We start from the raw sequence: 13,007 nt of genomic DNA, 5'->3' as shown, positions 1-13,007 counted from the left end.
CGAAACCGAATGGATAGTGTGAAATATAGGTGATTGTATGTAAGATATAGTGGTTGGGATTAAAAGTAATTTGAATAGGAACTCCATAGTATTCGTATCGTCTTCAATCGAAATCGAAATATCGAAAATCATCGCACCAAACACTCGAACCAGGCTGTTGATCGATCAGGCTGTCAGCCGATCGAACAGCCCAGCCGATCGGACAGAGTGTCCGATCGAGCAGGCTGTCCGATCGGGATGCCTGGCCGATCGGCCAGCCCTTTCCTCTTTTGGAGCCTATAAATAGCGCTGTCATTGTCATTCTTTCCACTTTTGGAAACTCTCTGACCGACCAGCTCATGCTCCTCATCTTTTCTCAGATTTCTCCCGATTCCGGTAAGTTTTCATCCTAAATCTTGTACTTTCTTGATCAATACACACTCCTACACCTTTCTATCTTTCAAATCTTGAATTCTAACCGTGAAATCACCAAGATCTAAGCATTTTATGATGATGTCATCATGGTTTTCTTCAAGAACATCATGTTTGGCCTCAATCCACCATGAATCGCTCGGATCTAACCGATTTCCACATAAACAAGTTGAGATCTATCAAGGATCTAAACATTTACTTGATGTGAAGGATTGAAAGAAGGAATTCCAACTTTCTTTCAACTCTTTTACACTCAATGCCTTCAAACCGGTAGAAACGGAGCTTAAGCCAACTCACCAATCATTCTAGTGGATGAGTGGTTCAAGGTTCGGATTCTGTCTACGAGGATTACCGACTTCGGGTTAAACATCAAACTACCGTTCCGAATAGTTCACCGGCCGGAATTGGGTGATTCCTGTCCGAGCGGGGGAAAAAAGTAAGAACGGAAGTGTTATGGTTCAACTCGTTGTCAAACTACCTCAATAGAACGTCAAATAATCAGAACAGCCAAGTGTTAGACGAACAGGTCGACCAGGTCAGGATGCTGGCCGAACGGCTAGGCTGTCCGAACGGACAACCCAGCCGATCGAGCATGTCAGCCGATCGACCAGGCCAGCCGATCAGCTAGCATATGGCCCCACACTTTGGCAATTTCATGAAGTATGGTATTGAACGAGTTGATGTTCGATCGAACGAGCTGTTTGGTAACATTACTCATCGAATCATGAGATACTAAGCTTCAACACTTAATCAATTTTACAACTCGTTCGTAGTATGGAGTGCCACCCGATCGAGCATGTTGTTCGATCGAGTGACATCCTGCTGAGGACTACTACTAAAGTTCCTAACCGATCGGTTAAGCCAGCCGATCGAACAGACCGTTCGATCGATCGACCTAAAAGGTAAGAACACTTTAGTGTTCTCAAATAATACAACGAAAACTTCAAAAGGTCAAACCATCATACACAAACACATCCTACTCAAAGGAAGAAGCAATCCACTTGAACAGTCCTGCCGATCGAGCCTACCGGCCGATCGAACAGACTGTCCGAACGGATTGTCTAACCGAACGAACGTCCCGTTCGATCGAACCTGTTGTTCGATCGACCAGGCTATTCGACTCTTCATCCCTTGTTTCCATTTTTCGTGTTGCTCATCGTTATGCTATCGAACTATCCAGGCTAACCCCACTCTCAAGCGCTCCCTTCAATCCATCAATCAATCACTGTGAGTATACTCGATCCCTTTTTGCTTTTAGCACTTTTGGGTGTTACATACTTACTTATATCAAAACACAATCGATCACACTACTCAATTATTTGAACGCTAACCGATTCGCATGTATTACGTGACTAGATGAATGCTTGTTGATTGTGTTTACACGTGGAATGCTGTCTACCCGCCTTAACGACGTAGTACTATAGTTTGGACTCAGCACCCGTTCACACGGGGGTTGTTAAGGACAATTACTTGCATGGATTACGGTGGTAATCATGTATTGCGAACTGTCTCGGACAGTCAACCCGCAGTCATTGGTATTGATAGATCCATGTCGATAATTAACATGCTTCGTTTTCCTCTGTGTACGTGCTGGTTATGCGTAAACTATTTCGAACTCTATATGCTATTATCAAACTTGTATGCTCACCTTTACATTATATGTATTGACTTTATTTTAACATATGTGACAGGTGTTTAAGATGTTTGCTTGCTAGGAAAGCGAGGCTAGAATAAAGCTCTTGAGGCCCCCAACAAATAGTTGTCTGTCAGGATCAAGCGTCTAGAGCATAGTTGTCTGTAGATCTTGTCCGACCGGGTCTTTAGGAACATTTGAACAATATTTATGTTATTAATTTAAATCTGAGTTGTCGGAACAGAATATTTGCCTAGTTGTTATCTGTAATAATATATTGTATTATTTGGGATATGGTATGGGACGTATCATTTAACTGAATAGTATTCATAGTTGTTGTGGAAACTTCTGGACAATCTGTTTCGCTCAGTGCCATGCCCCGATGATTCCGCCATCGGTTGGGGTGTGACAGATTGGTATCAGAGCCATAACTATAGGGAATTAGGCTAGACACGACCTAGTCCGGATCGCTGTCTTAGAGACCTAGACTATAGTTAGGAACCAACAGACCAAGCGTATACGCTAAAATTCTGCTACTCTACACTATCACTGCACTCGAATTTTCAAATAGGATCAAGCGATTCAGTCGGGATTAGGTGTGAAAACCGCAAACTCTCGATCAAATTGCTTGGTCAATACTGATCTTATCAATTTATCGACAATTTCCTCATTATTTTCAATAACGAATGAGGAGAATTATACCAAATCAGGAGTGAAATCCCTATTTTGATGAATAATCTCCTCAATTTTACTAAAACAAGGAAGAAGTGGCTAAGCTAGGGGTGAAACCTTAACCTTGACAACTTGTTCCGGATTTTATTTATCTCACCAAAGCCTCGACGGACTCCAACGACCTGAACTCACAAGTATGACCTAGGGAATACGTGTTGAAAGGCCCAAGAATCGAGGCAGAAGCACGATCCCGAAAGTTAAAAAGTGACGACAAGTCTATTGTGAATAGTCGAATCGCTTTGGGTAGTCAATGTCTAGTAGCCGCAGACAATCTATCTCTCGATTTTTTTATGAGTTTTGATTCTGAGCTTGCAACTGCCTACTCTGATTGTTCGTTAATTTTATGAGTTTTATGTGTATATATCTGTTTACGTGTTTAAATTTTTGAAGCGTTATTCGATTTTTGCTATCATTTCGATCGACACACACGACCCGCATTGCTATTCTATCTCAATACGCTAGCAAGTCGCTGCAATTCTAGACGATACTATGCTACGATATATGCTATACTATACTATACTCGACATGCTATACGAATACGCGACCACTATATACGAACGACATGCGAGCTTTGAATGATAGGATCTTGAGGCAGTCAGAATGCTCTATGTGCTTATAGAGGAATTACATGACATTAACTGCTTCTGTGATTAAATGTGTATGTGCTTCTGTGCTTATGTGTCTCTGTGCTCTACTTGCCTCCGTGCTTATGTGTTTCTGTGATTGCGTGAATTTGTGGTTATGTGTCTATGTGTTATGTGATGCGTGTTTCGACGTATTCCTGAGCTTTAGTTAGCAGTAGTCGTGTGAGGTGAGATTCAATCATGTTGTGTTGAGTTCTGTGACGATGTCTGTTGCAGACAATGTCGTCCGGATACCGACACCATCTTACTCGCCAAGAGAAGAGAGACAGACGTCTCGCTGCTATCATCACCAAGAGTGTGGCAAAAGCTGTAAGCGATGTATATGAGAACGCCAGCAAGTCGTCCGAGGAGTCGCGAATTGAAACTCCTAAGGATGCCAACAAGACTGCTTTCAGCTTCAAACGGTTTAAAGCATGCGGACCCAAAGAATTCACCGGAGAAGATGGCCCTACCGCCATGTTTCAATGGTTTGATTCGGTTGAAGTCACTCTGCGCCAAAGCGGCTGTCTTGAGAATCTCCGCACCCTCAATGCTACAGGCGTCTTCCAGTCCCGAGTTCTAGACTGGTGGACGGCCGAACGAAACAAGCGCGGGAATGATGCAGCCTATGAGCTGACTTGGGAGGAGTTGAAGGCCATCATGATGGACGGATTCTGCCCTCCCCATGAACGCCAAAAGCTGGAGGACGAGTTTTGGAACATCAAGCAGAAGGATGGAGACAACGCTGCTTTAACTGCTCGCTTCAAGCAGCTTAGCATTATCTGTCCCAATCAAGTCAAGATGCCAGACATGGCCATCAAGAAGTATATTCGAGCTTTACCCGATTGTGTTGCCGATTTCGTTCATGCTGCCAAGACATCGTCGATTGAAGAGACCTACCTACTTGCCGCTGAGATCAATGACAAGCGAGTGAAGTCTGGTTTTTGGGATAAGCATACCAAGTCTCTGCATCAAGCCACCGCCACATCGACGGTCGACACCACCACTGCTTAACCCTCCAAGTCATCAAGAAGAAGGAAGAAGCACAACAACAACATCTCCAGCAACAAGAACTGTGCTGTGACAACGACTGCTGCTCCTTTGCAAGCCGTACAGGCTCAACAGCAGTCTCACCATCGACAAGCCCCAGTTCAAGCCCCAGTTCAAGCCGCCGCTCATGAAGCTCTACTCCCAGCCCCTCAAGGCCAACCTGCAGCTCAAGCACCCGCGGTCAATGCTCGAGTCTGTTTTGCATGTGGTGACCCTAACCACTTTGCAAACATGTGCCCGAACCGGGTTGTGAAACAAGAACCCCAACAGCAGCAGCAACAACAGCAGCAGCCTTAACAGCAACAGCAAGCAGCCCGTGCCAGAACCTTTAACATTAACGCTCGTCAAGACCAGGCTGACAACAACGTGGTTAATGGTACGTTCCTTGTGAATGGTATTTATGCATCATGTTTGTTTGATACTGGAGCCGATAACTGCTTTGTGTTGTTTGAATTCAAGAAGCTCCTTAGTCGTAAGCACTCTTATCTCCCCTCGTTATTCGAAGTCGAAGTTGCTACTGGAAGGACCGTCTCCGTTAACTCTGTTCTTCGTGATTGTACCCTCGAGCTCAACAATCACATCTTCCCAATCGACCTTATCTCCATGCAACTCGGAAGTTTTGACGTCATAGTAGGCATGGACTTTCTTCGCGAAAACCATGCTGAAGTTGTGTGCTTTGAAAAGATGATTCGATTCTCACTCGCGAATGGTGATTTATTATGTGTGTACGGTGAAACAGCTTCAAAAGGTCTCAAGCTCATGTCATGCGTCCAAGCTAGCAAGTATCTCTGCAAGGAATACATCGTTTCTTGGCCAACATTGTAGTAGCGGAGAAGGAAAAGAAAAAGAAGATTGAAGTTAAAGACGTTCTAGTGGTCCGTGAATTTCCTCAGGTGTTCCCTAACGATCTTCCTGGACTTCCGCCAAGTCGTGATATCGACTTTCGTATCGACCTTATTCCTGGAGCCAACCCTGTTGCCAAAGCCCCTTATCGACTCGCGCCATCCGAAATGCGGGAACTCTCAAACCAACTCCAGGAGTTACTTGAAAAAGGCTTTATTCGCCCGAGCACCTTTCCTTGGGGCGCGCCAGTCCTTTTCGTTAAAAAGAAGGATGGGTCGTTCAGGATGTGCATCGACTATCGGGAATTGAATAAGTTAACCATCAAGAACCGCTACCCTTTGCCTCGAAATCGATGACTTATTTGACCAGCTGCAAGGTGCCAAGTGTTTCTCGAAGATCGATCTACGTTCAGGCTATCATCAATTGCGCATTCAAGAGGAAGATATACCCAAAACAGCCTTTCGCACTCGATACGGCCACTATGAGTTCGTTGTTATGCCGTTTGGCCTAACCAACGCGCCCACGGTTTTTATGGATCTGATGAATCATGTGTGTAAACCTTATCTTGACCGTTTCGTCATCGTGTTCATCGACGATGTCTTGATTTATTCCAAGTCGAAAGCCGAACACGCGCAACATCTACGTTTGGTTCTCGAGTTACTCCAGGGGAACCAACTCTACGCCAAGTTCTCCAAGTGCGAATTCTGGTTGGAGGAGGTTCAGTTTCTGGGTCACATCGTGAATAGTCAGGGTATTCATGTCGATCCCGCGAAGATTGAAGCAGTTAAAAGCTGGATTACGCCTAAGAACCCGTCTGAAGTCCGATCTTTCCTCGGACTAGCGGGCTATTATCGACGATTTATTGAAGGATTCTCTAAGATCGCTGTGCCGCTTACCACTCTTACCCATAAAGACAGGTCTTTTGTTTGGGGAACTGAACAAGAATCTGCTTTTCAAACCCTTAAGCGCAAGCTTTGCAATGCTCCTATTCTCACATTGCCGGACGGAAACAACGATTTCATTGTCTACTGTGATGCTTCCAACCTTGGTCTTGGTTGTGTTCTCATGCAACGAGACAAGGTTATAGCTTACGCATCTCGTCAGCTCAAAATCCACGAAAAGAACTATACGACCCACGATCTCGAGCTAGGCGCAGTTGTTTTTGCATTGAAGATTTGGCGACACTACCTGTATGGTACCAAGTGTACGATCTTCACCGATCACAGGAGTTTACAACACATCTTTAATCAGAAAGAACTTAACATGCGTCAACGCCGATGGGTAGAACTTCTTAACGATTACGACTGTGAGATTCGTTATCACCCGGGCAAGGCAAACGTTGTAGCCGACGCACTCAGCAGACGGAGTTATTTGCTCAGTATTCGTAATACCCAAGCCCAGCACAATCTCGAAGCTCTCATCCGCAAAGCCCAGCATGCTTGTTTTAACGAACGCACCTTAAAAAGGAGAGAATCTATCACGATGGAGCTCAGCTTGTGAGCAAAGCAGATGGGATTTTCTATTATCTGGACTGAATTTGGATCCCTAAACGGACCGATTTGCGAAAGATTATAATGAACGAAGCCTACAAATCCCGATACTCTATTCATCCCGGTGCCGATAAAATGTACCAGGATCTTCGTTACAAGTACTGGTGGCCGGGTATGAAACGAGATATCGCCCTCTATGTTTGAAGTTGCCTGACTTGTGCGAGAGTTAAGGCAGAACATCAACGACCTTCTGGCTTACTCGAACAACCTCCAATCCCCATATGGAAGTGGGAGAGTATAGCTATGGATTTCACAACCAAACTTCCGCCCACGCCATCAGGTCACGACAACATTTGGGTTATAGTTGATCGTCTGACCAAATCAGCCCATTTTTGCCAATACGGGAAGACTACAAGGTAGAACGACTAGCCCGAATCTACACCGACGAGATCATTTGTAATCATGGTACACTTCATGACATTATTACAGACCGTGATGCTCGGTTTACTTCGCGATTGTGGGAAACGTTTCAAGCGGCCCTTGGTACGTCGCTTAACCTGAGTACTGCATTGCATCCTCAAACTGACGGACAGACTGAAAGAACAATCCGTACTCTTGAAGACATGCTCCGCGCGTGTGTCATAGACTTCGGTGGTAGTTGGAACAAATACCTACCGTTATTCGAATTCTCGTACAACAACAGCTATCATGCCAGCATACAAATGGCACCATTCGAGGCTTTATATGGAAGAAGATGTCGTTCGCCTATTGTATGGCACGAGATCAGTCACTCGTAATTAACCGGTCCCGAGTTACTACAAGAAACGACTAACAAAATCCTCCAGATTCGAGACAACTTGTCGAAAGCCAGGGATAGACAGAAAAGTTACGCCGATAGAAGACGCAAGCCCCTTGAATTTGACGTTGGCGACTACGTACTCCTAAAGGTATCACCTTGGAAGGGTGTGGTCAGATTCGGCAAGAAAGGGAAACTAGCGCCTCGATATGTTGGACCTTTTAAGATTCTGGAAAGGATCGGAAAAGTTGCTTACAGACTCGAACTACCGGAGGAACTTAGTAACGTCCACCCGACTTTCCATGTGTCAAACCTTCGAAAATGCCTAGCTGATCATGATCTGATTGTACCTCTCGACAATCTTCAGGTCAACGAAACGCTGCACTTCGTGGAAAAGCCTGTCGAAATCATGGATCACCAAACCAAGCAACTCAGACGCTCGCGCATCCCTATCGTGAAAGTCCGATGGGAAGGCAAACGAGGCGCAGAGTTTACTTGGGAACTCGAAAGCGACATGAAGGCTAAGTACTTGCAGTTGTTCAAATTAAGATCTGAAGCGAGAAATTGGTAAAATCATTCACGGTGATGTGCAGCTTCAAGCCTAATTTCGGGACGAAATTCCCTAAACAAGGGGAGGCTGTAACACCCCATGTTTTCAAATGTCAAAGTCAAAGTCAAAGTCCAAGCAAACTTTGGCTTCTTTGACTATAATTAGTCTATTTTATGTTTTATTTGTATTATGTGGAGTAAGTGTCGTTAATCAGAATAAATCGAAGTAATTGAATGTTTAATCGACGCGAACCGACTTGCGACTGTGAATAGTAGGAAGTAACAATGCGATAAACTTAATCAATCAATAATCAAGCTAATCGAATCATCAATCGAACTCGAAACTCGAATTATGCGAATTTGGCGGTATAATTACTTGTGCATGTGCCTTAATTGTTACCTGTGCGTGTTTACTTTATGTTTTGTGTGGTAAACAATCGAATCAATCGAAACCCGAATCGAAACTCGAAACTCAAATCGAATGCAACCGAAACCGAATGGATAGTGTGAAATATAGATGATTGTATGTAAGATACAGTGGTTGGGATTAAAAGTAATTTGAATAGGAACTCCATAGTATTCGTATCGTCTTCAATCGAAATCGAAATATCGAAAATCGTCGCACCAAACACTCGAACCAGGCTGTTGATCGATCATGCTGTCAGCCGATCGAACAGCCCAGCCGATCGGACAGACTGTCCGATCGAGCAGGCTGTCCGATCGGGATGCCTGGCCGATCGGCCAGCCCTTTCCTCTTTTGGAGCCTATAAATAGGGCTGTCATTGTCATTCTTTCCACTTTTGGAAACTCTCTGACCGACCAGCTCGTGCTCCTCATCTTTTCTCAGATTTCTCCCGATTCCTGTAAGTTTTCATCCTAAATCTTGTACTTTCTTGATCAATACACACTCCTACACCTTTCTGTCTTTCAAATCTTGAATTCTAACCGTGAAATCACCAAGATCTAAGCATTTTAGGATGATGTCATCATGGTGTTCTTCAAGAACATCATGTTTTGGCCTCAATCCACCATGAATCGCTCGGATCTAACCGATTTCCACATAAACAAGTTGAGATCTATCAAGGATCTAAACATTTACTTTATATGAAGGATTGAAAGAAGGAATTCCAACTTTCTTTCAACTCTTTTACACTCAATGCCTTCAAACCGGTAGAAACGGAGCTTAAGCCGACTCACCAATCATTCTAGTGGATGAGTGGTTCAAGGTTCGGATTCTATCTAGGAGGATCACCTACTTCGGGTTAAACATCAAACTATCGTTCCGAACAGTTCACCGGCCGGAATTGGGTGATTCCTGTCCGAGCGGGGGAAATAAGTAAGAACGGAAGTGTTATGGTTCAACTCGTTGTCAAACTACCTCAATAGAACGTCAATAATCAGAACAGCCAAGTGTTAGACGAACAGGTCGACCATGTCAGGATGCTGGCCGAACGGCTAGGCTGTCCGAACGGACAACCCAGCCGATCGAGCATGTCAGCCGATCGACCAGGCCAGCCGATCGGCTAGCATATGGCCCCACACTTTGGCAATTTCATGAAGTATGGTATTGAACGAGTTGATGTTCGATCGAACGAGCTGTTTGGTAACATTACTCATCGGATCATGAGATACTAAGCTTCAACACTTAATCAATTTTACAACTCGTTCGTAGTATGGAGTGCCACCCGATCGAGCATGCTGTTCGATCGAGTGACATCCTGCTGAGGACTACTACTAAAGTTCCTAACCGATTGGTTAAGCCGGCCGATCGAACAGACCGTTCGATCAATCGACCTGAAAGGTAAGAACACTTCAGTGTTCTCAAATACTACAACGAAAACTTCAAAAGGTCAAACCATCATACACAAACACATCCTACTCAAAGGAAGAAACAATCCACTCGAACAGTCCAGCCGATCGAGCCTATTGGCCGATCGAACAGACTGTCCGAACGGATTGTCTAGCCGAACGAACGACCCGTTCGATCGAACATGCTGTTCGATCGACCAGGCTGTTCGACCCTTCATCGTTATGCTATCGAACTATCTAGGCTAACCCCACTCTCAAGCGCTCCCTTCAATCCATCAATCAATCACTGTGAGTATACTCGATCCCTTTTTGCTTTAGCACTTTTGGGTGTAACATACGTTACTTATATCAAAACACAATCGATCACACTACTCAATTATTTGAACGCTAACCAATTCGCATGTATTACGTGACTAAATGAATGCTTGTTGATTGTGTTTACACGTGGAATGCTGTCTACCTGCCTTAACGACGTAGTACTATAGTTTGGACTCAGCACCCGTTCACACGAGGGTTGTTAAGGACAATTACTTGCATGGATTACGGTGGTAATCATGTATTGCGAACTGTCTCGGACAGTCAACCCGCAGTCATTGGTATCGATAGATCCATGTCGATAATTAACATGCTTCGTTTTCCTCTGTGTACGTGCTGGTTATGCGTAAACTATTTCGAACTCTATATGCTATTATCAAACTTGTATGCTCACCTTTACATTATATGTATTGACTTTATTTTAACGTATGTGACAGGTGTTTAAGATGTTTGCTTGCTAGGAAAGCGAGGCTAGAATAAAGCTCTAGAGGCCCCCAACAAATAGTTGTCTGTCAGGATCAAGCGTCTAGAGCATAGTTGTCTGTAGATCTTGTCCGACCGGGTCTTTAGGAGCATTTGAACAATATTTATGTTATTAATTTAAATCTGAGTTGTCGGAACATAATATTTACTTAGTTGTTATCTGTAATAATATATTGTATTATTTGGGATACAGTATGGGACGTATCATTTAACTGAATAGTACTAATAGTTGTTGTGGAAACTTCTGGACAATCTGTTTCGCTCAGTGCCATGCCCCGATGATTCCGCCATCGGTTGGGGTGTGACATTTAGCGTTTTCAAATAACATAACTAACATACAACAACATAAATAATCTTGCGTTTCCAGTTCGCGTTGTGATTGCGTTGTGATTGAGTTGCGATTGCGCTTGTGATGCGTGTCAGTGTGTATATAATTTTGATGTATATTTAAGCCCTTTTTACACTTTTAGCCAAGTTTTAAATTTATAAAACACGATACTTACTAACACTAAACACACATATGGGCAAGTGCACCCATCGTGGACGTAGTATAGTGTTGGTAAGATACCGAGGTCGTCCAAGGACACAAGAGCTTTTAATACCGGTTTATCCTCAACGTCTAATCAAATCAAAAAGTTAGAAAAATGTTTTAAACTAAGAAAAATAAAAACTAACTAAATGCTGAAAATAAAAATAAAATAAAAACAGATAGACAAGATGAATCACTTGGATCCGACACGTGTATTAGTATAACCTTTGATTATTTTTGCACTTTTGCACTTGTTTAAGAGATTATCTTAGTTATTGTAGTAGGCCCCTCTTTTGAAGGTGACGTTACCCTCAACCCAGTAGTTTGAGTCAGCAAGGATACAATCCTAAAGGGTCGGATTATTGGAAGATAATGAATTAAGTTATTAATGCAAATTGTGGTAGGCCCCGCTTCTGGCGGTGACGTTACCCTCGGCTAAGTAGTCTGAGTCAGCAGGGATACAGTCCTAAATAACCGGGTTATAATATTAATAGTAGTTAACTTATGAGGGGGTCAAAGAGTTTGGATCCCCGCCATCCAATACCTATGGGTATTGAAGGAGATCCTACTAAATTTGACCCAGGTCCCAAGCAGGACCTCTAAACGCTGAACAAGGGCAAGACCCTTACCAAACCGTTCCCTTAACCCCCGACCAGGTAGCCAACATACCTCCATATAGACCGTGGAGATATGAATGGTGAAAATCTTTTATTTTATATAGACAGTAAAATAACGCCAAAACACCACGGACAAACGATAAGGAAAGATCACCTTCAACATAAGTAACTAGTTATTAAAGTCATTAATACAAAACCAAATAAAAAGTGCAAAAGATTAAAAATAAAAAGTATTATACTAAACACTTGTCTTCACCAAGTGATGTAAGAGACTTAGGCAAACATGGCCTTGATTGTCAAGAACTCTTACGATCAATCTTGGATCCCGAGACGACTCACACACTCTATGATGGACAATGGATGATGGTGGTGGATGATGGTATTATGGTGGTGGTGGGTGGTGGATGAAGTGTGAGAGAGGTGGTGTGCCAAGGGATGAGAGAGAATGAAGCCAAGCTCCTCTATTTATAGGCTGAACAGAAGGCTGGACACGGCCCCGTGTCCGCTGGACACGGCCCCGTGCCCGCCTGACACTCTCTCTCCTCATTAATTGTAATTGCGAATTACAATTAATGCGCCTGCTGTACTTTCACCACGCCCCCGTGCTCGCTGGACACGGCCCCGTGGTGGGCAATGGAAGCTTCTACTGGTTTGTCTTTTCTGCTGCTTCCTGGGCACGCCCCCGTGTTCGCTGGACACGGGGCGTGTTCAGACTCTGTTTCTTCCTTTTTGCTTTGGGAGGTGCCGTTGAGGGTCCGGGCAGTCTACTTTTGTTCCTTTTCTTGTATTTATGGTAGAATTAGTGGTCTTTTTGCTTCTTTTGTGATTTTGAGCTCATTTCATCCTGAAAATACAAAAGGAAGACAAAAACACTCTTTTTCCAACATTAGTACTTAAAAAGGGTTAGTTTTATGCCTTAATTGATGTGTTTTATATGTTGCATTTTACACACATTAGCTTGCGATTAATCACCTCAAACATATAATATACATGCACAAGTAACACATAATAGCACACACACGTAAAACAATATCCAGAACTTGCGACTGAAGTAGCGATGCGATAACGATGAGACAGCGTTAAATAGATTAGCGATTAAACTGCGATTTTAGCATTTACTCCACATA

This window comes from Helianthus annuus, chromosome 16, assembly GCF_002127325.2.
Source record: "Helianthus annuus cultivar XRQ/B chromosome 16, HanXRQr2.0-SUNRISE, whole genome shotgun sequence".
Lineage (NCBI taxonomy): Eukaryota > Viridiplantae > Streptophyta > Magnoliopsida > Asterales > Asteraceae > Helianthus > Helianthus annuus.
This window is presented reverse-complemented; position numbering follows the sequence as displayed.